Genomic DNA, 24,522 nt, shown 5'->3' on the forward strand with positions numbered 1-24,522 from the left:
TAACAACATTTCTCAAACAAAAACAAGTGTTGGGGTCTAAATAAGGCATTTTTTTCACCATTTGAGACAACAAAAAGGGGGGGGGGGTTGAAAAAGGCGTTAAAAGGCGTGTATATGAAGTAATGGGTTAATACAGTCCTTGTTTCCGTATTTATGACTGAAAAAATCCCTTTATTAGATGCCGCGTGCACGCTAGTGCGGCCAGTAGATATGCATTCGTGGAAAATTTTAGTCTTGCTTATGTTTATTTATTTTGTTTTAGCAACATTTCACTGCTTTCAGATTCTCTAACAAAAATAATTTTTCTGATGAAGAACATGTCACCGAGTTTAAAGGAATTAAATTAACATTATCTCAAGTAAAAGTGCCATGTCTGAGTATCATATTCTTTTTATTTTTATCTTTTTTTATTTATCTAATAAATAACTTGTCAATGAGCCAGTCTATATACTAATGACGGGATCCAAATTTGGACAGGCAATAGCAACGGAGATATTTTTTGCGCAACAGGCGCCACGGCCATTGTTTTGCAAAAAAGGCACAACGTATGCTTATTCATGTTAATAAATAAAAAAAAATAAACTGAGTGAAAAAGTGGACATATTCTTGGTGCAACGTAGACAATTTTCTATAAAGGGAACAATGTTTAAGAAATAATATATCCCAAACTGTGATTTTGTTGCTCAATAACATCACTGTTTGGAGTTCGGATGCGGGGAATTATATCACGAGGGCGTAGCCCGAGTGATATAATGATGCGCATCCGAACGACAAACAGTGATGTTATATAGCAATAAAATCACCGATTTGGATATATTATTTCGATTCTAACACGACATCAACAAATAAATGCTGCCGTACATTATAACTAGCTTAATTGCGCCTGATTTGTTTCCGTACTTATTGTCAGCGCGTCACATTTTTAGTGGTTACGTCACTTGTATAATGATTACGTCACATGTCTAAATATAGAACGTCAAACAGTGATTTTATAGCATAATAACACACACTTTCGGTTCTTCTATGTTCAATAGGGAAAAATGCGGGTCGTGTTAGAATTGGTTATAAATAACAATTAAAAAGTAAACTAAATTATATTTATTAAATGTAGTATCAATATAAAAGTCTGTTGTTAATTTCAATAGAAAAAATCAATTTAATGTTTTTGAGGGCTAAACATTTCTGCAAAATGGACTTATTCGGATTTCAGCGCAACGGAGATAATTTTGTTTAAAGAACACAATGAATGTTTATAAATCACAATTATCAAACTAAAAATATTCTATATATTAAATATAATGTCATAATGGAAGTATTAATACCGTGGAGTTATAATATTATGTCTCCCCTACACGTAAAAATGACCTTCACATAGAATAGTGACCCCTGTAGAATAAAGACACCCCAACCTAAACTATAAAAAGCCCTTACTGGACACTCTCAAAGATACACTGTCAATATAATTATCCTCAGATGAGAAATATGGTAATGTCACTTGTCTTTGCGTGTGTCCGTGCGTCTGTGCAATAGTTTGACCAAATATTTTCCCTACTATTGGACGGACTTGTTTCAAATTCTCGGGGATAGCTATTATAACCGAAAGCTATTAAGCCTAGCCTCAGTTTGAAGGAAAATATAGATAGATTTGATGTATACATAAAGAGTTATAGAATTGTCTACAATTGTCTGCACACATGAATCCTATTGGTCACAAAACATAAAGGACATTAAAGAAAGTCCTTTTCCATGCCTCAATCGTCTTTTACAATCCAGAAAATGAAATAGTTTAAATGCGACCATGAGCCACTTTTATAAAAAAAAATTCGGACCAGTTCGCCGTTTCCAGTTTCAGAATGCTACATTACACTGCACACATGGTATACATATAAGGCTTATATACCCTCTTAATGAGGATGAAGGGAAAAACTTCGAAATATCAACAACAACGTTAACATCAACCGAAGGCAGTTTAGCTGCATTTTTAAAAGATGCGTTATGTTACCGCAAGTATTAAGGTATTTTGCCACACCGACGTTTAATAATTGAAAAAATAAAAATTATATATACAAGAGCCATGTCAACATGGCCATCCCCGCCGAATGGGTTTGCTCATTAGAAGAATGTATATGTAGTAGAGCAGATAAATCAATTTTAAGAGGCCTTTTGGGAATGAAAACTGATGGCTGAAGTGATTACAGATTTGAAACCTATATGAATACTGATGGCTGAAAATAACAAAGGGCAATAACTGAAAAAATAATGCAGGGTAGGTTATCATTCTTGTGTGCTGCACCCCTCCTCAGTAAAATCTATCAACCTATGAAGTTTCAAGTTGATACCTCAAATACTTTTTGAGATAACTCAAAAATTATGAAAGGTAGAGTTATCATTCTTGTGCACTGCACGCCTCCTGAGTGAGATCTATGCACCTATGAAGTTTTATGTTAATATCTCAAAGGCTTTTTGAGTTATGCTCTAGACAAAAATTAATTTTGAAAAATAACAAAGGGCAATAACTCAAAAGTTATGCAGGGTAGAGTTATCATTCTTGTGCACTGCACTCCTCCTCAATGAGATCCATCCACCCATGAAGTTTCAAGTTGATACCTCAAATACTTTTTGAGATAAGCTCCGGACAAAATAGTATGAAAAAGAACAAAGGGCAATAACTCAAAAATTATGTAGCGAAGACTTACCATTCTTGCCCAAAGCATTCCTCTTCAATAAGATCTTTCCACCTATGACATTTCATGTTGACATCTCAAACACTTTTTGAGTTATGCTCCACTTAGGTGAAAAATTAAGTATGAAAAATAACAAAGGGCAATAACTCAAAAATTACGAAAGGTAGAGTTACCATTATTGTGCACTGCACACCTCCTGAGTGAGATCTATGCACCTATGAAGTTTCATGTTGATATCTGAAAGGCTTTTTGAGTTATGCTCTGGACAAAAATTAATTTTGAAAAATAACAAAGGGCAATAACTCAAAAATTATGCAGGGTAGAGTTATCATTCTTGTGCACTGCACTCCTCCTCAATGAGGTCTATCAACCTATGAAGTTTCAAGTTGATACCTCAAATACTTTTTGAGATATGCTTCGGACAAAAATGTCGGACGGAAGGACGGACGGACGGTCGGACGGAAGGACGGACGGAAGGACAGACGGACGGAGACTATTTCTATATCCCCCGCCGCCTTTCGGTGGGGGATAATAATATATTACACTGGTAGTATTCATAAACAGAGAGAACTTTCCTACATTTTGTGCGACTCAGATATTTTCTTTTTCTTTTAATAGCAAATGGCTTTCTGTACACGTTATGACACATTGAAGTATAAAGTAACCTGATTGTCTTGTAAGGTGGACATGTAAAATGCTTTTAGACTTGTGTGATTCTTCTAAGTTAAGAGAAGTACCATAGACGATTTATCGATGATGAACTACACACAACTTAAGCAGTTTTTTTTGGGGGGGTGGGGGGGGGGTGGGGGATGAAACAATATGTGTTCATGTATTAAGAGTTTCACAAATGTTTATTCTTTGCTTATTTGAATTGCAGCTATGTTTGCACATTTGTAGTAAGTTTGTATCTACACATAATGTATTTCTAAAAATTCTGTCATCGCTAACTATCAGTCATTAATCACCTTTAGCTGACTTGCATTATGCTGAATACAAACAAATCAGTGTAAAAGTTCATGTTCTCAAATGAACATGGTGTTAATGAAATATAACATTCATTAAATTAAAAGTAACTAAGAACAACAAGTAAATATTTGATCGAACTGCTTTTCCGGGGAAACGAATGCTATATCACTGCGCAATTACGCACTAAGCATATTTAATTGACTAAGTGTGCAGCTCGTAAAAAGTCAGGTGATAGATGTATGCTTTATATGTTACTTTTAGTACTAAAATTAAAGTACTTGGTTTAAACATATTTATTTAAGCTCGATTGTGAAACAAGTTCTTGCAACTTATATTAATCACTTTCGAGTCTGCTTCCTGGAACCAACCAGTACTGGTGTCGTATGAAGAAACATGGTATTGACCTGAGTAGGGCTCGAACCCATGATCTCTGGGTTGAGAGGCAGATACAGTCCTTAACAACTAGGCCACCGCCCCCTTAAAGTACTAAAAGTAAAGTGATAAAGAACTGAGGTTTTTTTCTCAGTAAAAATACCTAATTACCTATAAAACAATGAAGGCCTATATAGCTGATTTTGTATAAATGATGGCAAAGTATATAGATATATAAAATAAAATAAATAAAAATAAGATAGTCTCCTCTGGGCTTTGAACTCACACCTTACCCAAACTATGTGTTCTCACTAAAAATGTAGGAGAATTTGCATTAAGCCTTTAATACTTTATTTTCATTTTTATAAAATGTACGCTTATTCTTAGCGGGACCTCTAAGTTTTGCCGTTGTTTTATTAGCTGTTGTCGCAGCAGTAGCAGTACCAGAAGCAGCCACAGGCACAACAACAAGTATATGAATTGCAATGTTGTCGTTGACGTTAAAGAGTATGTTAGGTGGGGGTCAATATTTTACAGATAAAATAGGGGGTCATTATTTTATATACATTTATAAGTGGTCAGTATTTTATAGAAGGGGGTCACTATTTTCTATAAAATAATGACCGGGGGTCATTATTCTATGGGGGTCACTTTACAGCGTTACACTGATTAAATGGGCATATGCAACAAATTCAACATTAAATAGCGTCAAGTTTCATTCGAGTATGTAAAATCTTGCTACTTTATCTATAAAAATACGAAAGGGCGGCACAAGACTTTTAGAACAAATCTTGCATGTCATCAGGTGTCTTTTAACTGGCCCAGACAGGATACCGTTATCCCATTATAAATTTTGAGGTGCATTACATTACTGTTTTAATTTACTTACATTTGTGCCGCGTCACGACAAAACCAACATAATGTGTTAGCGACCAGCATGGATCCAGACCAGCCTGCGCATCCACGCAGTCTGATCAGGATCCATGCTGTTCGCTTTCAGACCCTATAACAAGTAAACAAACCGATAGCGAACAGCATGTATCCTGATCAGACTGTGCGGATGCGTAGGCTGGTCTGGATCCATGCTGGTCGCAAACCCATCATGTTGGTTTTGTCGTGACGCGGCTCATTTTATATTTTTGTGAAGTTTTCGTTTTTGGCCCTGTTACACTTTCCGGGTTCCCATGCATTGATTCGCGTGTGGATTTTGGTTCATGACCATTTTCCTTTAACAAATCCCGATTATTGGTGGTTGTCTTATACTGTTGGTGGGGTTTCGTTTACACAAACAGTAAACGGATATTTTTTCTACGTGTGAATATCTATTTATCTTTTGTTTTGATATGCTGTTTTATTCATTGAAAAGTAAAATTGACAGTGATAAACATTTTTGCTACTTTTTTGTCATGGTTTACCTGTAGGCGTTTTCTTAACTATGGATAGTCGTTTGCACCGTTATAAAGCTGTTTAATCAGATCAAACCATTCATAGGCGATGGCCCTAACGGCATTCCGGAATGCCGTTAGGGCAATCGCCTTTGAATGTGTTGATCTGTAACGCGATAGTCGATAGTACGTTGGTGAAAACGCGAAATCACGAAACTACGATGGTGAAAACACGATAGTACGATGATGAAAACGCGATAGTACGATGATGAAAACGCGATAGTACGATGATGAAAACGCGACAGTACGATGATGAAAACGCGATAGTACGATGATGAAAACGCGATAGTACGATGATGAAAACAAGACAGTACGATGATGAAAACGATAGTACGATGGTGAAAACGCGACAGTACGATGATGAAAACGCTTAATCACAATATTACGATGGTGAAAACGCGAAAGTACGATGATGTAAACACGATAGTTTATTGTATTAACATCATCGTACTGTCGTATTATTGCGTTTTCGTTATCGTACTGTCGTGTTTTCATCATCGAACTGTCGCGTTTTCACCATCGTAGTTTCGTTATTTCGCGTTTTCATCATCGTACTTTCGAGTATCGCGTTTCAGATCAAACCATTCATAGGCGATGGCCCTAACGGCATTCCGTAGTTTACGCCGTTAGTTAGGAAAGTTGTCGCTTAATAAAGCAGTATATGATTTAAATCAATTCAAGGTTTAAAGCAACATTTGAAGAATTGTTGATACAGATTATAAGCAATATTTCTGATGTAAGCTACAAGTTATTTTGACATTTAGTGAAAGAAAATAAAGATAAACATTTTTTTGTGTGTGAGATGTATAGAACATACACTTATTTTGATGTATAAGTAATATTCCATGTTTAAGTATTGATCATTTCATATTTAACTCGGTTAATTAAAAGTTAACTTAACTAAGACTTCCTCAATTGTGTTGTGTTATTAATAGGTATAGCATTACAGCGCAATTTATTGTATTCTTATAAATAAAATATTGATGAAATATGCGTATTTTCATTTTCCATATTTTCACCGTACAAATTTAATTTTCACTGCAGTGAAACATATTTTTCGTATTTTCACTATGTCTTACCGGACTACTTTCTTCTAAATTCACCATATGCACAAAATATTAGTGGAAGTGTTTCTAACTGTAGTGAAAAAAAAAGGAAAAACTGTATGTATAATAAGCAGAAAATTCAGTTTTTCACTAAAAATTCAGGATTTATTTTCATCTTGTTGTATGAAAATTATCATGTTTCACTCGTACAACCGCCAGTCATGAAATCTTTATTTTCATACCACTTGATAAAAAAATAAATCCTGTATTTATATAAAAAAAACAACTTGATTATCCTCTCTATATATTACTTGAAGACAGAGATCTATATATTACTTGAAGACAACGGCGTTGAATGTTATGTTTCATATTGCATACCATACAAAACAAATTAGGCAATACACATTATTTAAACGTTGCTTTTTTGAAAACGATTAGGAGTAGATCGACCCGTTTTAAAAATAGATATCGATTATAAAATATTGTTGTAAACTCTATGGATTGACAATTGTGCATATTGCATAACATGACGGGGTATATGTATTTTTAAAGTATTGTTAGTGGTTGATCAAGAATTATGTACAAATAACCGAATGCCTAGAGATAGAGACAAAAGAGATGGGAATGCATTGTATATATTAGAAGGTAGGTTTATTTCAAATTCCAGTTCTTTTATCTATCATTTTAGTGTGTTTAACATTTGAGGCACATATCCAAGATGGCGGATACTTTTTTTTGTCTGTGCGGCAATATTCTGATGAAAATATATGTCACAAAGTTTTGCAAGCATATCAGGAAAAGTATAAAAGAAACATCTGAAATATATGTACCATACTATATATCGACAAATGATTACCTTAAACATAGTATATGTTAATTATTCAAATATGAAAAAGTTATAAAAAATCCCATAAGCGGTGATCAAATGATAAATGAACAAATATTACGTGATCCACACTGTAATCATGTGTTACGACTTGTTAACGCACAGTAAATATAACCTCCTTACTAAAGTTATATTATATATACCCATATCATGATATAAACATGCATCTATATTATATTAATTTCAAATATGATTTCATTTAATGAAAAAAAATACATAAACATTGACAGTATTCTCTACTGGTAAATACGGTGGCATAGAGGGGACATCAGAAATATTTTATCTATCACGTGCGCACGCGATGGGGGACATCAGAAATATTTTATCTATCACATGCGCACGCGATGGGGGACATCAGAAATATTTTATCTATCACGTGCGCACGCGATGGGGCACGTCAGAAATAGTTTTATCTATCACGTGCGCACGCGATGGAGGACATCAGTAATATTTTATCTGTCAATATTTAAAAAAAATATTTAAATACCACGTGCGCACGCGATAGCTACCACGTGCGCACGCTATGACTACTACGTGCGCACGCGATAGCTACTACGTGCGCACGTACAATTTATTACGTGCGCACGGGATAGCTTTTAATTTCAAACAAGTCATGAATAAGCACTTCCCTGTCCATTTTAGAAATGGAAGGTATTACGTGCGCACGTAGTAGTTATCGCGTGCGCACGTAGTAGTTATCGCGTGCGCACGTAGTAGCTGTCGCGTGCGCACGTATTAGTAGTAGCGTGCGCACGTAGTAGCTATCGCGTGCGCACGTAGTAGCTATCGCGTGCGCACGTGATAGATAAAATATTTCTGATGTCCCCATCGTGTGCGCACGTGATAGATAAAATATTTCTGGTGTCCCCATCGCGTGCGCACGGGATAGATAAAATATTTCTGATGTCCCCCATCGCGTGTGCACGTGATAGATACAATATTTCTGATGTCCCCCATCGCGTGCGCATGTGATAGATAAAATATTTCTGATGTCCCCTCTATGCCACCGTAGGTAAACGAAGGCATTCCAAACCTTTTTTCCAAGCTGACAAATTTTCTAATCTAATGATCAGCTGGTTTTATCTTTTTTTTTTCATCGATTGATGTACAAGAAAATATTATAACAAAGGCTGGTCAAGTTTCCATCGGTCTGACGGTCTTCTACTCTAGATGCAAATGGCTAAAAGTTATAGATATTTGGCCTGAATTTGACTATGAAAATGTTTTCAAAACCGAAATGTTCCAAAGATGCTAAAATCATGACCCTATGGTCAAAATCATTAAATGTACAAGGAAATATGAACAAATGCCCAGTCTGAGGGTCTTCTCCTCTAAATGAAAAAGGCTAAAAATGGGATATTTGGCCTGAACGTGCCTTATTCATCCTCAATCTTGTACGTCTACACCACACAGAATGATTGCGCAAGACACCATTACACACAGCGGTTTTTAATTAAGTATAACTATTTAACGGGGAACAAAACAAAATGTTTGTACAAGAACTATATGCATTCATTAAAAAAAAATTTAATTGAAAGACAAAAAAAAAAAAAAAAACGATAAAGAAAAAAATAGAAGACGGGTATTGTTTACCATAAACCTAACTTTTCTTTGCTTTACAATGGGAGTTGATATTAAATTAGATATTACAAAGTACATGTATTCGTTCTGTTCCATTTGTAAAATTGAATGCTCTATATTATGTTTAATTGTTTAATCTTTTTACCTCTTATTGAATACGCTTTTATAAAAACAATCATTTACGACAGTCAGATACAATTTGTTAACAGAGTCTGTTAAAATAGTGTTTATAATTGTCTTGATATAGGAGTACGTCTGTATATGAAACTATATTGAACACAAAAGAGCGAATAGATGCAATACTTGCGTTCTTGTGCAAATATTACGCCAGTTTGTTTACAAACACAACAAAAGTCTTTATCAGAATATCTTGATTATTGAGCGATATTTTCTTTGTCCCTATATTGTGTAAATTGACATTTTCGATAATGACAATGATAGCGTTTTGATAATTATGCGTGGAAACAATATTTGTTTACTTAAATGATCTCGCAATGCATATCACACCGTATTACCGGCGGCAGTGATGGCAGATCACTGCAGTGATGGCAGATATCTGAAAATTACCGATCGGTACAGGTAGGTTATAAATTTTGTTGGTTTAATTATATTACACAAATACGGCCCATATCATTGCTATAAAACTATTGTCCATTGAATGGAGATACTGTAAGATAATTTTGAACTCGTTTTTTCCTGTTTTAAGACTATTTTGAGCAGGTTAAAAGTGAAAGCCTTAGAAAAAATCCGTGAAAATGTCTGTTTTCTGTTCAAAATATCTCAAGTTTTAAGTAAATGGCAGGATTTCCTGTTATCAATATAGACGTTCATCCATTGGGGTCACACAAGCCAAATATCTACCCCGTGAGTCTTTTCTTGAAAGTTTTACAGACGCTCAATCTTGTCCGGTCGAAGAAAAAATGCTGCCGTTGTAGGCAGATACATATTATAAATGCTGCCGTCGATGGCAGAAATACCACGAAAGTGGCTAACATTCTGACAGAAAATAAAGTTCAATCTTTTATCAATTCCTCTTTTCTTTGCGTCCTTTTAGTCGGAATTGAGACGTTAAACTATCATTTCTAATATTTTCTCAAGATAGAAAAGTTATTAATGCGGTGTGTGCATCGAAAAAAGCTTTTTAGCAACATGCAGTTACAATACAAAAAGTTATGATTTAGTACCACAAAATTTCACTATAAATAGAGAAATGAACATGAAAAACTTCATTTTTCTATATTCATGCATGTGTGCTTGATCTGTTCATATGAATTGAAAGGTCAAAAAAGAGAAAAAGAATATAACAAATCAAAAATTCTAGTTTTTTTCCTATAAATACAGGATTTATTTTCATCTTGTGATATGAATCATCGAAAGGTTCATCTTTATAAGTTGTCATGGTAACAACTAAAATGAATGAAATAATATATAGTTAAATGGGAGCACGTGATGTTAGAACTGTTGTAAATAGTTTAGCATAGTAAATGTAATTCAAAGGCAAACTACAACGCTATTACAAACATGAAAATTTAAAGAAATGAATCCACGTTGTCGTGTTTTTCAAGAACTTGATAATATAGGAAAATATTTGAACTATCAATAATATTATCTTTCCATTTTACATAAACATACATTGTTTTATGATACACTGATGCCAGTTGCGAGGTAAATAGTCTCCCCTTTATTACATATCAATTTAATAATTTATAATCTGCGCCGATTAAGTAAATTTCAGCCTTTATTTGTCATAAAGCGATGAACATTATAATCTCGAGAAAATAATGTCATATGCTAGCAAATGAATATCCAATTACAGAAGTTACTTGCTGTAATATGCAATTGGCGTTATGTCTTAAAAAGGGAGTGCGCTGCTAAACTTAAGATACATATAGTATTGTATGCATGTAACTGACAGACACAACAGATCAAGCACACATGCATGAATATAGAAAAATGAAGTTTTTCATGTTCATTTCTCTATTTATAGTGAAATTTTGTGGTACTAAATCATAACTTTTTGTATTGTAACTGCATGTTGCTAATAAGCTTTTTTTCGATGCACATACCGCATTAATGAAAAAATTCAAAAAATCTACAAAACAGCAGTTTTTCTTCAAAATTATATGTGAGTCCATGTTTTAACATGGAAAAACGCGTTTTTGGGTAATTTCGTTTTCTTTTCATCATTTTCTGTTAACCCATTACCAGATATATACGCCTTTCTACGCCTTTTTCACCCCCCCCATTGTTTTGCTTTCTCAAATGGTGAAAAAATGCCTTATTTAGGCCCCCAAACGCTTGTTTTTGTTTGATAAATGTTGTTAAAAAAATTGACCACTTTTTCGGCGCCCCCCCACCCCCATCCAAAAGATACATCAGGGGGTTGCCAGAAGGGGGATGTGCCCCCTTCTGTTCGGGGGGTTTGAAGGGGGGCTGAGTCCCCCTCATCTCCAAGAAAACTTTGGACTTGTGGGAGGCTAAAAATGGCCCCAGGTCGATCATAAGGTAACGTGTAACCAATGCTGAAAAGCCTTTGACTCTATCTCAATCCATTGAGAAGTGGCAGCACTTTGAAATCAATTTTGATGGAAAAAATAAACGCAAAATAGTGATTTTTGGCAATTTTGAGATGTCCCCTAGTTGCTATGGTAACAGGAAATTTCAGACTGAACATGTTGTTACAAAGGCAATGGTCCAGTCAACATTTGTGCCAAGTTTGATTAGTATTGAAGCAGTTTTTATAGTTTTATAGCAACTTGAACTTGTTACTGGAGACCTTTCAATGAAAACAGCCATTTTTCACAACATGCTCATGGGGTAATGGGTTAATAACTTTTCTATCTTGAGAAAATATTAGAAATGATAGTTTAACGTCTCAATTCTGACTAAAAGGACGCAAAGAAAAGAGGAATTGATAAAAGATTGAACTTGATTTTCTGTCAGAATGTTAGCCACTTTCATGGTATTTCTGCCATCGACGGCAGCATTTATAATATGTATCTGCCTACAACGGCAGCATTTTTTCTTCGACCGGACAAGATTGAGCGTCTGTAAAACTTTCAAGAAAAGACTCACGGGGTAGATATTTGGCTTGCGTGACCCCAATGGATGAACGTCTATATTGATAACAGGAAATACTGCCATTTACTTAAAACTTGAGATATTTTGAACAGAAAACAGACATTTTCACGGATTTTTCTAAGGTTTTCACTTTTAACCTGCTCAAAATAGTCTGAAAACAGGAAAAAAACGAGTCCAAAATTACCTTACAGTCTCTCCATTCAATGGACAATAGTTTTATAGCAATGAAATGGGCCGTATTTGTGTAATATAATTAAACCAACCAAATTTATAACCTACCTGTATCGATCGGTTATTTTCAGATATCTGCCATCACTGCAGTGATCTGCCATCACTGCCGCCGGTAATACGGTGTGATATGCAATCTAGTAAAGAAACAAACCGCACTGTGCCGCTATGATAACGTGAGAGTGACGTTGCAGTTTCTGTGTACACAAAAGTCTGAATAGGTAAAACATGGTTTTTAGAAGCGAATATAGTACTAGATAAACAATAGAATTTTAATTGTCTTGATTGCATAGTTAGTAAAGTCATTGGGATGCAATACAAGTTAAAATGTTTTCACGATTTCGAGCCTCACAAGTTGTCTATTTTTCCCCCTTTTTTGTTTCCTTTTTTCAATTTTACTGAAGATCCAAATTAATTATAAAAATGGTAGTTGTTTTAATAATATCTAATAATTTAAATATACTGGTAATAATAGTTTAAACTTGTATAGTGTGAAGTATGCAGTAGTCATAATATTTGTGCAGTGTACGAGTATTTCGTGCCAACTGAAAGTTTGCATACATGTATTTCGTTTCGAAAGAAGCAAGATTGGTTTAATGGCGTCTGCTATAGTGCACGTAAGGCTTTAAATAACGCGAGGAATAACTATCTTAAACACGTAAAACGAATGAATACAAAATGTCTTTTCTATCAGCCAAAATTAATTACTGGAAGGTGAAAAAGACGGAAAAGCGAAAGTTTCAAAATTTGCAAAGACATCAAATTTCGGAGATCGCAAGAAAAAATCTAAAGAAATTCTGGTCAAATATTAAACGACAATATAAAAAACCCACTAGCAAAGCGCAAACTTTAACTGTAGACGACCTTTACAGTCAATTTAAAGAATTATTGGACTCAAATAAAAATAAAAAGCAAAAAGAAAATGTAAATACAAATAATTTCGACCAGTTTCTAGACAAAGAAATAACTTATGATGAATTAAGAAATGCTTCTTTTCTCAAATATTAATAAAGTGCAGGCCTTGATGAAATTATTGCTGAAATATATAAACATTCGTTTGAAATAACATCATCATTTACACTTAAATTATTCAATCGTTTATTTTCTACTGGAGAATATCCAGCAACATGGGGAGTGGGTATCATTTCACCAATTTTCAAGGGAGATAATATTGAGGACCCAAAAAATTATAGGGGGTTAACTCTCATTTTTATGATAGCTAAAATATACTCGCAAGTTTTGATGAATAGACTTACAAGTTGGACACAGGAAAAAACTTGAATATTAAACATCAAAAAGGAAAATCCACTACTGATTGTATATTTTTGTTTCACTCTATTATTGCAAAAACCTTAAATTCTAAGCAAAAACTTTATAGCGTCTTTATAGACTTTGAAAAATGTTTTGATCGTATAGATAGAAGTTTCTTATGGAAAAAATTTTAAGTTATCAAGTCAGTTCAAAATTTGTTGCAGCTCTAGAGTGAATGTATAATATCGTTAAACAATGTATAAGATATAATGGCAAAATGTCGGAATTTTTCAACTCGTTTATAGGATTGAAACAAGGAGACCCAAGTTCAAGCCTGATGTTTCTACTATTCGTTAATGATGTATTACAAAATATTGATACCAATTTAAAAGGAATATTTACAATAAATGAACTCAAGTTTTTCCTCTTGATGTTCGCTAATGACGCGGCATTATTTGCGCACTCACCCGAAACACTGCAGTCTATGCTAAATGACCTTAACCAGTACTGTCAAACGTGGGGACTAACAATCTATACGAATCAAACAAAAGTTAATTATGGTATTTGAACGTGGTCGACATACTCAGTGTAATATATTTCTTAATAATGCACAGTTAGAAGTAGTCCCATCATTTAAGCATTTAGGAAAAACGGATCTCGGTACAGAACACAAATTAGAATATCAAAACATTCATCATTTGCGCTACATAACCTATTTATAGTTTTTAATCAAATTGAATTACCGGTGAAAGAAAAAGTTCGTCTCTTTGACAGTTTAGTAGGTTATATATAAAATTACAATGCATCAGTCTGGGGGTATCATGATGGCAACCACATTGAACAAGTACATTGTAAATTCCTTCGAAAATTATTATGTGTAAAACGATCGACAAATCTATTCGGCTTGTATGGTGAACTTTGGCGATATCCCATGAAAACAGCACGGCAATTGATAATTATCAAATATTGGATAAAAGTTTTAAAATCAAACAACCCATTAATTATAAATATATATGAAATGTTGAAAAACGAAGCAAACAATGGAAATTCATACAACAGTCTTAATTGGGCACATCATATTAAAGCTTTGCAAGAAAAAAATAGGATTAGGAAATTTTGGCTTTGTCAGAATCCCAATGATATCAGTTATGTAATTATTAAGCAGCGAATATTAGATATCCTTAAGCAATCTTGGTATACTACAATTAATAATTCTAATAGGTTATCTCACTACTGTTTATTTAAACACGAATTTGAAACAGAGAAGTACCTGCAGTTAAACATGGACACTAAATATAAAACTACAATTGCAAAGTTTAGATTATATCCATTGGAACTGGACGATATAACAATACTGACCGACAACAACGATACTGTACTCAATGTAATATGAATATGGTTGAAGATCCTTATCATTTTTTATTTGTTTGTCCTAAATACAGACAGTTACGAATCAAAACTTTCACCACGTATTTTTGCAGATGGCCATCTATTCAAAAGTTTATTACTTCAACAGATTCTGTAAGATCTATTTACAAATTAGATCGATTTTTATATTTGGCTTTCAGAGAAAGACAATGATATCACTCCCATTAAGGAATTAGAATATCTATAAACAAATTGAAAATATTTGTTAAATCGAAATTGTTAATTATTTTCCTTCTTGTAAAGTTTGTATGCACCATTTTACATGTTTATATTTGCATGGCTATAAATATTGTTTGCATTTAATGCCTGCCAATATTCTTTTCTGTTCTGTTCTTTGTAACACTGAATATCCGCCTCTAGCGCCTCTATATCAAAATCGTAAATATTGTGTATTGGCGAATTTTTAGGTGCAATATAAGTTGAGCATAAATAAATGTCGTCTGTTAAACGAAAATGTATTTTGTCAAGTTTAACCCACAAAATACAGCCAACTTCATTTTAATTAGCTAATGAGTTTTTTTAGATAAATTAAAAAAACCACCACTACATCTTTTGGCTCTTTTGTTTTGGTATTTACGATATGAACGATATAATTTATATCCATTTAGATCAAGAACAGAATTCTTATTAGACCAAGTCTCATTTAAAACTATTAAGTCATAATTTCCAATAAAGGCACTAAAATTACTACTTGATCGCTTATCATTCGTTTAACCTTCAAAAAAGACACTTAACACCGTGCATATCCAGTTACGCAGGAATATACAATTATCGTAAAAGTAACGCCGAATCTGTGCAACGCTTTTGCCAAAACGAATAACACAGTAAGTAAACGAACCAGAATTTTGTATTCTAAATCAAATTTAAAGAAATGAATAAGCACATACGGTTGCTACGACATAATACTTTAACCAGCATTACAATTTTTATCAGGAATATGACCATTCGTGAGAAAGACAACATGATCACCGTTTTGAAGGTGACTTTTGTGTTTTCGTCAAATAAATATGTACATTTAACACATCTAAAACATTTTTTTAATTCTGCATGCCTAAGACATTTGTCACACTACAAGTGTGATATAATAATAGAAGGAAGCTGGTAAAATAAAATTTAGCTACTTTTAATGAGATAACCGCCGTTGCTTCAGTGCTTAATTCACGAATTCGGCGTTACCTTGTAAAAGTGGATTTAAGTAGATTGGAAAATGTCTCAGGTACACCAAATATAAAAAAAATCAGAAAGTTATATGTACGTTATTGTATTTAAAGATATCAACGAAACTAAAAATCGCCATCAAAACGCTTGTCAGGTCGTCATTTTCACGAATGATCTTGAAAAATAAACATTTTCATGAAAATAATTTTGATGAGGTTTAAAGTATAATGTCTCAGCAACTGTATGCGCTTATTTATTTCTTCCAATTTGGTGTACAGTAAAAAGTATTAGTCCATTTACTTATCGCGATGCTCGTTTTAGCCCCTAAAGTGCACAATTTCTGCGTTACCTTTGCACAATTTCTGCATTATTTGCACATTCCTGCGTTACTGGATATACACGGTGCTTAAGGTCACTCTCACGATTGTCCTATTTCTTGACCGGCGCATTCTCTCCTCTGTGCAGCATGCCATCTATGTATAATGTGTCTCCCCTCAGAAATGCTTCCTTTTTTCTTTCCTGGCTTTTTTCATGATCGGAAAAAAGTCGTCTCCTATTTTCCAAGACTTCCTTCGGGTATTGTTCACTCACCCCGTATGTTTTTCAAGTGATTTTGAGTTTATGCGTACTTTTTCTCTGTCAGGGAAAAATGCAATTTTTGCGACTATCGGTCGAGTTTTGTCCAACCTTTATTTGCCTATTCTATGGGCGCGGTGTAATTTGATATTATCTTTTGCATCTGCAATTTTCATTCTATCGCTATCACCTCCAGAACTTTATCTACACAGCTGGAATTTGTTTCATCTTTCTCTTCTGGAATACCGTAAAATAACAAGTTATTTCTCATAAATATTGAATATCTGCTTGCATTTCTCTCTCTTTTTCTTTTTGTTCTTTTTCAAGCCTTTTCATTTTAAATGCTTAATCATCTAGTTCTTTTTGTTTCTGGCAAATATCATCGACACGTTTCGATTCAAAAGCCCAACTTTGCTCCATATCTGGCATTTTTGTTTCAATGGCGATGACCTTTTGATCTAAGTTGTCCAAATGAACGGTAAAATTGTCTATTGTCGCTTGAATAGAATTAAGTGTGGACAGTTTTTTGTCAATATTATCAAGCCGGGAAAACTGATCACTAGTCACTGTATTTGTTGATATTTAATAAGGCAATGTTATATAATTTGACTACGGAAACGTATAGCGACCACCCTTATATGTTAGTTAAAACAAAATTTTTGACAATTTATTTAATGCATATTATATACCTAACCAATTTTTACAAACTTACTTGATCTGAAATATTTATCTAGTAATATCTACAGCCCCTGCATGTTGGTAAAAACAGAATTTAAGACAATTTATTTAACACACGATATATATTTAACCAATATTTACTTTGTTATTTGATCTTCAATATACATGTATATCATTTACTCAATCTGCTGTTAATATTGCTAGATTCAAATTTATGTGACATTTCTCTGTTTATTTATATGTATTAGTTTTATATATATTGAGTTTTTTTTATTCGCATACCTCTATCATTATAAAATATAATATAACATATTTTACAATTTATATTTGATAACGAGGACAGAAAAATCTCGCTCAATAGAAAGCTTTTTTAAAGATCATATATGAAACATTTGAATGAGGCTTTTTGTATTCCAAAGATTAAGGAATGTTTAAATAATTGTGCTTCAGATAGTGTTACAAGATAAAGATTATATAAAAAAGACAAACTCCGTTAGTCGTTAATAAGCATAAAATAAGCTAGTGAAGTAGTACCTGATGTAAATTAGTTATCATAAAAAACATTATATTTTTGTAAGATATATATTAATATATAGAGCTTAAAACGATAACTTCCGACAAATTTACCATTTTAAATGTATGTACAGAGAAGGGTACATGATAAATATTAAATAAAAAGGCATATTCGACCAGTTGATGTTATTATAGGAACATAGATCAATATTCGTCTTATATAATGTGTGACACGAGAAAAGTCAAGACATTTGTATTTGATAAAGGAAGCAATTAAATCAAGTAATATTGTAAATCATATATAATACGTATTTTTTGTAATTTATCGTACGTTTTTATCTTATAATGCAAGATAAACTACTTTTAACTTTTTGACAAAATGAAAAAATAAAACACATCATTTTAAATATGTAATTATTTCCTCAAATCATATTTGCATAAAACAAACATACTATAAAACTGTAAAAAAGTCATTTGATATATATCATATAGGGATGGTCGTTATATATATATCGTTGACATACCTGGTGTGGCCGCTGATTCAAGGCTTGCATAAAAGACATCTGCTGAGACTGCGGTGATATAACATGTTGACTTTAATGTGGACTAATAAATCCGTAGTTAATGATAGTGAATACGCATGCAATATACACACCAGTTGTTAAAGTTTTACTCTGAAAATTGGATATTGTGTATACAAATATGATGTAAGAAATTCAGTTTCTGATAGTTTCTGATGGTCATGAAAATATATTTTTATTTCATGTGTAACAATGCATATCCATGTGTTTTCATTGAATAAAGTATTTAAAGAGCCAATAAACTTAAGATTTCCTGATATAAGAATTTCGATTTATAGAAACTGACAAGTGCACATGAAAAATTTAGAAAAGTGTGAATTACAAAACGACTGATATATATTTGTTATTTAGATTAAAACAGATAAAATAAATGAAACGTATACAATATATATTGCAACTTCTGAACATATTTACTTATTTATGATAACATGTATACATATTTTCTGTTTAAATGCTACGGAAACGTATAGCGACCACCCCTACATGTTAGTTAAAACAGATTTTTGACAAATTATTTAATACATATTATATACCTAACCAATTTTTACAAACTTACTTGATCTGAAATATTTATCTAGTTACCTCTATCGCCCCTGCATTTTGGTAAAAACAGAATTTAAGACAATTTCTTGAACCTGACCAATATTTACACTGTTATTTGATCTTGAATAGATATCATTTACTCAATCTGCTGTTTATATTGCTGGATTAAAATTTATGTGAAATTTTTCAGTTCATTTATATGTATTAGTTATATATACTTGAGGTATTTTATTCGCATACCTCTATCATTATGAAATATAATATAACATATTTTACAATTTATGTTTGATAATGAGGACAGAAAAATCCTGCACAGTACAGAGCTTTATTAAAGATTATATATTCAGCATTTGAATAAGGCTTTCTGCATTTCAAAGATTAAGGAATGTGACTCCTCCATCACGCACCCAAATATGGCAGATCGGTTGTCTTTTTGCGACGGACGCGCCCTCAGGCGCGTTCAGAGCTATGTCATCTACACATGGAATTTCGACGTCTACAATAAAAAAAGTGTCCCGAACTGAATAACATCTAACAAATAGTGCACGATTTAATCATTTAAAGCACACCCATTATGTCGAAATATGCGAAAAGCGTTTATGTTCCAGTTTGATTGCAAAGACCGTTAGTTATCTGACTTAAAAGATAAACAAATGAATATCATATAAACGAGAAAATATCGTAATAATTGCACTACTTTGACCTAATTTGTCCAATCCGATTTACAGCCAAACACGGTTTTATGAATGAAAGTCGTAAGCAGAAAAAGTAGAACGACAAGTTATATAGAAAATAGTAATAGTACATTTTAATATAGAGCAAAAATGTTAGTAAAAACATTAGGAAGTAACTATTATGTGAAAAATATGTGCCAAAATATCTTTTTGTGGTGACTGAAATAATTTTCTAAATAACGATTCCTCCGCTTAGAAGCACTATTTTTATCAATGAGATTGTACAGACACGTCACTCCTCAGACATTTTAACTTTGGCCATTTTGCAGACACTTAACCCTCAGACAGTTCACTCATCTTTTTAAGAAATTTGATTGAGACACATTTTCAATTTTTATTTTTTTGTGTTGAACGATAAATAATGTTAGAAGCGATAAAAATATTCAATATTGAAGTATCTTGAGGGTTGGGTGTGGCTTGAATTGTCCGGGTGATTAAGTGTCTTTTTCCCATTAATCTGACCTAGTTTATCGACGATCAGATCAAGCATCAAACTGCAGTATTTTCATGTAAAATGTGTTTAGATATTAATTTCCTTCATTTGCAAAAAATGTGTAAATTATACGATTACGCATGTGTTAAAACAACTAAAAGTAGTGTATACTGTGTAGAAGTACGTACTACGGTTAATGTTACGACCGAGTTATATCCCTTTACTTTCGGAAAACCTAGCTAAACACCGGATTCCGGCACGTTACGGATTTAGCTGCGGGAAATTTACACTTAATCGATGAACATAACACAATAACATGATATTTCTATTTTTCTATCATTACTTTACCGTTTAATGTGAAAATAATTGATGTGTTTATAAATTATTAATATTTCTTTTATACGGTATCTATCGCAAATTTTTTAACAATTGTTTATAATGAAAATCAATAAAATTAAACAGTCGTAGCATCTTCCATTATAAACAGAGTTATTTCTAGGTTTTCGAATAAGTGAATATATTAATGTAAACAGTAGAGATTAGCGGAAAAATATAAATTCTGAAGAAAAAAAAACATGAAAGAGAACAATTATCCAGGCAGTAAGACAAAACAGTCGTTGTACATTTTCCTGAGATTTGGTTTCAAAGACAGTTCTTTTTTCACGGGTGGCACACTTCTTTATAACATGCATAAACCATTTATTCAGCGAACTATTATTTATTAACTATAGAAATACGACCCATACAAATTATTAAAACATTGAAATCGGATATTGTTTATTTTTTTATTATTTTAAACCGTAGTCGGTAGACTGACATTAAAAAGAAACTTTATTAGCGAAAGAAAAGAATCGAAAGTATGTTTCCTCCAGCATCATGGAGTAAGTCATACTGGACCTCGATCTATATTCTAGACAAATACGATACGTACTAGTTTGTAACCAAGATATTAAAGTACGGTTCAGCTATAAGACTAAATTGAACATTTTTATGGAAAATTTAAATTGAATTGACCATTTATTTATGATATTTTTCCATATTAAATAGACTTATGTGATAATATCAGGCACGGATACACGGCAGGGAGCTGAAGGGCTGAAGCCCCCTTCCCAGACACCCTGGCCTGAATTGTTTTCCTATAAAAAAACAAAGCGCATTGAGAGTAAAATATGATATAAATCTAAGTCCTTTTTTATTTGAACCTGGACCCCAGCTGAGTTTCCTGTCCATTTTACAATTAGTCGAGACTAAATACTATGGCTTAGACTAAATACATACATGCAGACACTAATTAGTTCTCTTGGTCAGTGTAGATGCAGTTTATGCGCCTTGATAATACTAAATGAAAGAGCAACCTATTCGTAGTACATCTCAATACATTTACTTTTGAACTATAAATAGCCCCCTATTGGATATTGAATGTGATGATGATTTTTTCGTATATATATTCAGCAATTTTTTTAATACTGAAGCGCAAGTGATGTAAATTTAAATTATTTTAATCTTAAAGCACGCTTTTTAGGGTTAATGTTAAGCATACCTTACCCTCTGGAAAGTTCATTAAAAGTCATAGCTTTCCCATACATGTAGATTAAGTTTTTTTCTTCCAGTTTTGCAGAAAGATCATTTCTGTGAAAATTATGTAGACACTTCAGTTTCAAAATGTGCTAATAAAATGCACCAAACGCCATAAGGTAACATATGAATATCATTATTTTCCTGGGAGAACCGCCAGACCCTCCCTCATCAAAAGGGGGAGTTTGGTCATTTCAAACATACCCCCCCCCCCTACGAATTCTTATGGCCCGGCCCTGTAATAACAGAGTAAGTCTATTCGAATGATATTCTCTCCCTTCACAAATCTTGACCTATTTCATACCCTGCATAATATGTGTGCACTGTTATAAATGCCTTGCCTCTTGAGGAAAATATTACTTCCTTATTAATGTTCTGTGTTACCAAACACGGAACAAATAAAATTTAAAATATTGCAAGGTCTCATGTCACTTGTATATGAAAAAAAGACTGGAGCCTGATGGAAACATTAGCCCAACTGTCCTTCTATCCTTCTCATCTTGGTGTCATGAGTGTCCGCGTTGGCATACCATTTTTGTTACAGGTTTTGGGGCAACGTTCAGCTTATAAAGCATAGAACTTCATAAACAATTAAAATATTTACTTGTAACTTCACAAATATTATTGAGATCGTCCGTAATAAAATTTGCAAAGCCAATAACTCTAGCATAGTCTTTTGACAGAACAAATTGACAATTTTGAAACAAATTAATCTTGCTTATTTCTTTCAATTTTATTGTATATGTTTTCAGGATTATAAATGGAGGTTACTCTCTGAACCCCATAAATCTAACAATCATTTTAACAGAGTAATAGTCCTTTTTTAGGTCAGTAAAAAAATCTTAATTTAAAACTTGCAAGAAAATCAATCTTTAGAACAACAAATATATACTTGTGGTATTCATTTAAACATATAACATCAAATTTCAAAAGAAAACAGAAGATATTCATATGAAACCTTTACATGTCTTTAGTCATAATTAGAAGTTACTATTTAAGCTCCATAAAACTCAGGCATAGAATTTTGCTGCCCTTTGTAAATAATAAAAAAACCTTGGTCCTTTTTTGACAGCATTTATGCAATTCCCTTTACATGTCCTTCGCACCCAGTGCTTTCAGCACTTTGATTTATCCTTAGTATAAGAAATCTAACCGAAATATTTCTGTCCATCACCAGCATATATTATCTTTATTATCAACTGGTTGGTTAAGCCTTTTTTACATAATCTTTATCATGTAACATCCTCTGTACACGCCAATTTTAAATCAATGAGTAGCAAAATTGGAAATTATCATTTTAACTGCATATTATATATTTTGCAAAAAAGAGATGGCCCAGTGGCCCATCAGAATGTTACTGGGGTTCTAACAGGTAGGGGACTTATGTACGGAAACGTATAGCGACCACCCCTATATGTTAGTTAAAACAGAAGTTTTGACAATTTATTTAATACATACTATATACCTAACCAATTTTTATAAACTTACTTGATCTGAAATATTTATCTAATAATATCTACAGCCCCTGCATGTTGGTAAAACATAATTTAAGACAATTTATTTAACACACGATATATATTTAACCAATATTTACTTTGTTATTTGATCTTGAATATATATCTTTTACTCAATCTGCTGTTAATATTGCTGGATTCAAATTTATGTGACATTTTCCTGTTCATTTATATGTATTAGTTTTATATATTGAGGTTTTTAATTCGCATACCTCTATCATTATAAAATATAATATAACATATTTTACAATTTATATTTGATAATGAGGACAGAAAAAATTTCGCACATTAGAAAGCTTTTTAAAAATTTGATTGGCTTTTTGTTGAGGCTCTTTGTATTCCAAAGATTAAGGAATGTTTAAATAATTGTGCTTCAGATAGTGTTACATGATAACGATTATAAAAAAAGACAAACTCTGTTAGTTGTTAATAAGCATAAAATAAGCCAGTGAAGTAGTACCTGATGTAAATTAGTTATCATAGAAATCATTATATTTTTGTAAGATATATAATATATATAGCTTAAAACGATAACTTCCGACAAATTTACCATTTTAAATGTATGTACAGAGGATGGTACATGATAAATATTATATAAAAAGGAATATTCGACCACTTGATGTTATTATAGGAACATAGATCCCAAAGCTTAAGCGATATTTCGTCTTATATGATGTGTGACACGAGAAAAGTCAAGACATTTGTATTTGATAAAGGAAGCAATTAAATCAAGTTATATTGTAAATCATATATAATACGTATTTTTTTGTAATCTATCGTACGTTTTTATCTTATAATTCAAGGTAAACTACTTTTAACTTTTTGACAAAATTAAAAAAATAAAACAGTTACATCTTTTTAAATATGTAATTCTTTCCTCAAATTATATTTGCATATAACAAACATACTATAAAACTGTAAAAAAAAGTCATTTGATATATATCATATATGGATGGTCGCTATACGTTTCCGTACTTATGTATTGCTTGCAATACTATGATGATTTCTTTTGTAAGTTTCTATAAATGGATAGTCTTATATGATGTGTGACACGAGAAAAGTCAAGACATTTGTATTTGATAAAGGAAGCAATTGAATCAAGTTATGTTGTAAATCATATAAAATACGTAAATTTTTCGTAATCTAACGTACGTTTTGTATCTTATAATGCCAGATAAACTACTTTTAACTTTTAGACAAAATGAAAAAAAAACAACACTTACATCTTTTTAAATATGTACATTTG

The 24,522-nt window shown here is 32.6% G+C and overlaps 1 protein-coding gene across 1 annotated transcript in view; it reads left to right on the forward strand.

The window, feature by feature from the left end:
• The first annotated feature begins 7,021 nt into the window (after positions 1-7,021).
• The window catches only part of LOC132759911 (uncharacterized), a 35,168-nt gene continuing 17,667 nt past the window's right edge, over positions 7,022-24,522 (forward strand). Inside the window, exon 1 of the mRNA XM_060751784.1 lies at positions 7,022-7,161. The gene's annotated coding sequence lies outside the window, so the exon portion shown is untranslated. The remainder of the gene's footprint in view (positions 7,162-24,522) is intronic.

This window comes from Ruditapes philippinarum, unplaced genomic scaffold, assembly GCF_026571515.1.
Source record: "Ruditapes philippinarum isolate M1 unplaced genomic scaffold, ASM2657151v2 ctg2444_1_1_1_1, whole genome shotgun sequence".
Taxonomy (NCBI): domain Eukaryota; kingdom Metazoa; phylum Mollusca; class Bivalvia; order Venerida; family Veneridae; genus Ruditapes; species Ruditapes philippinarum.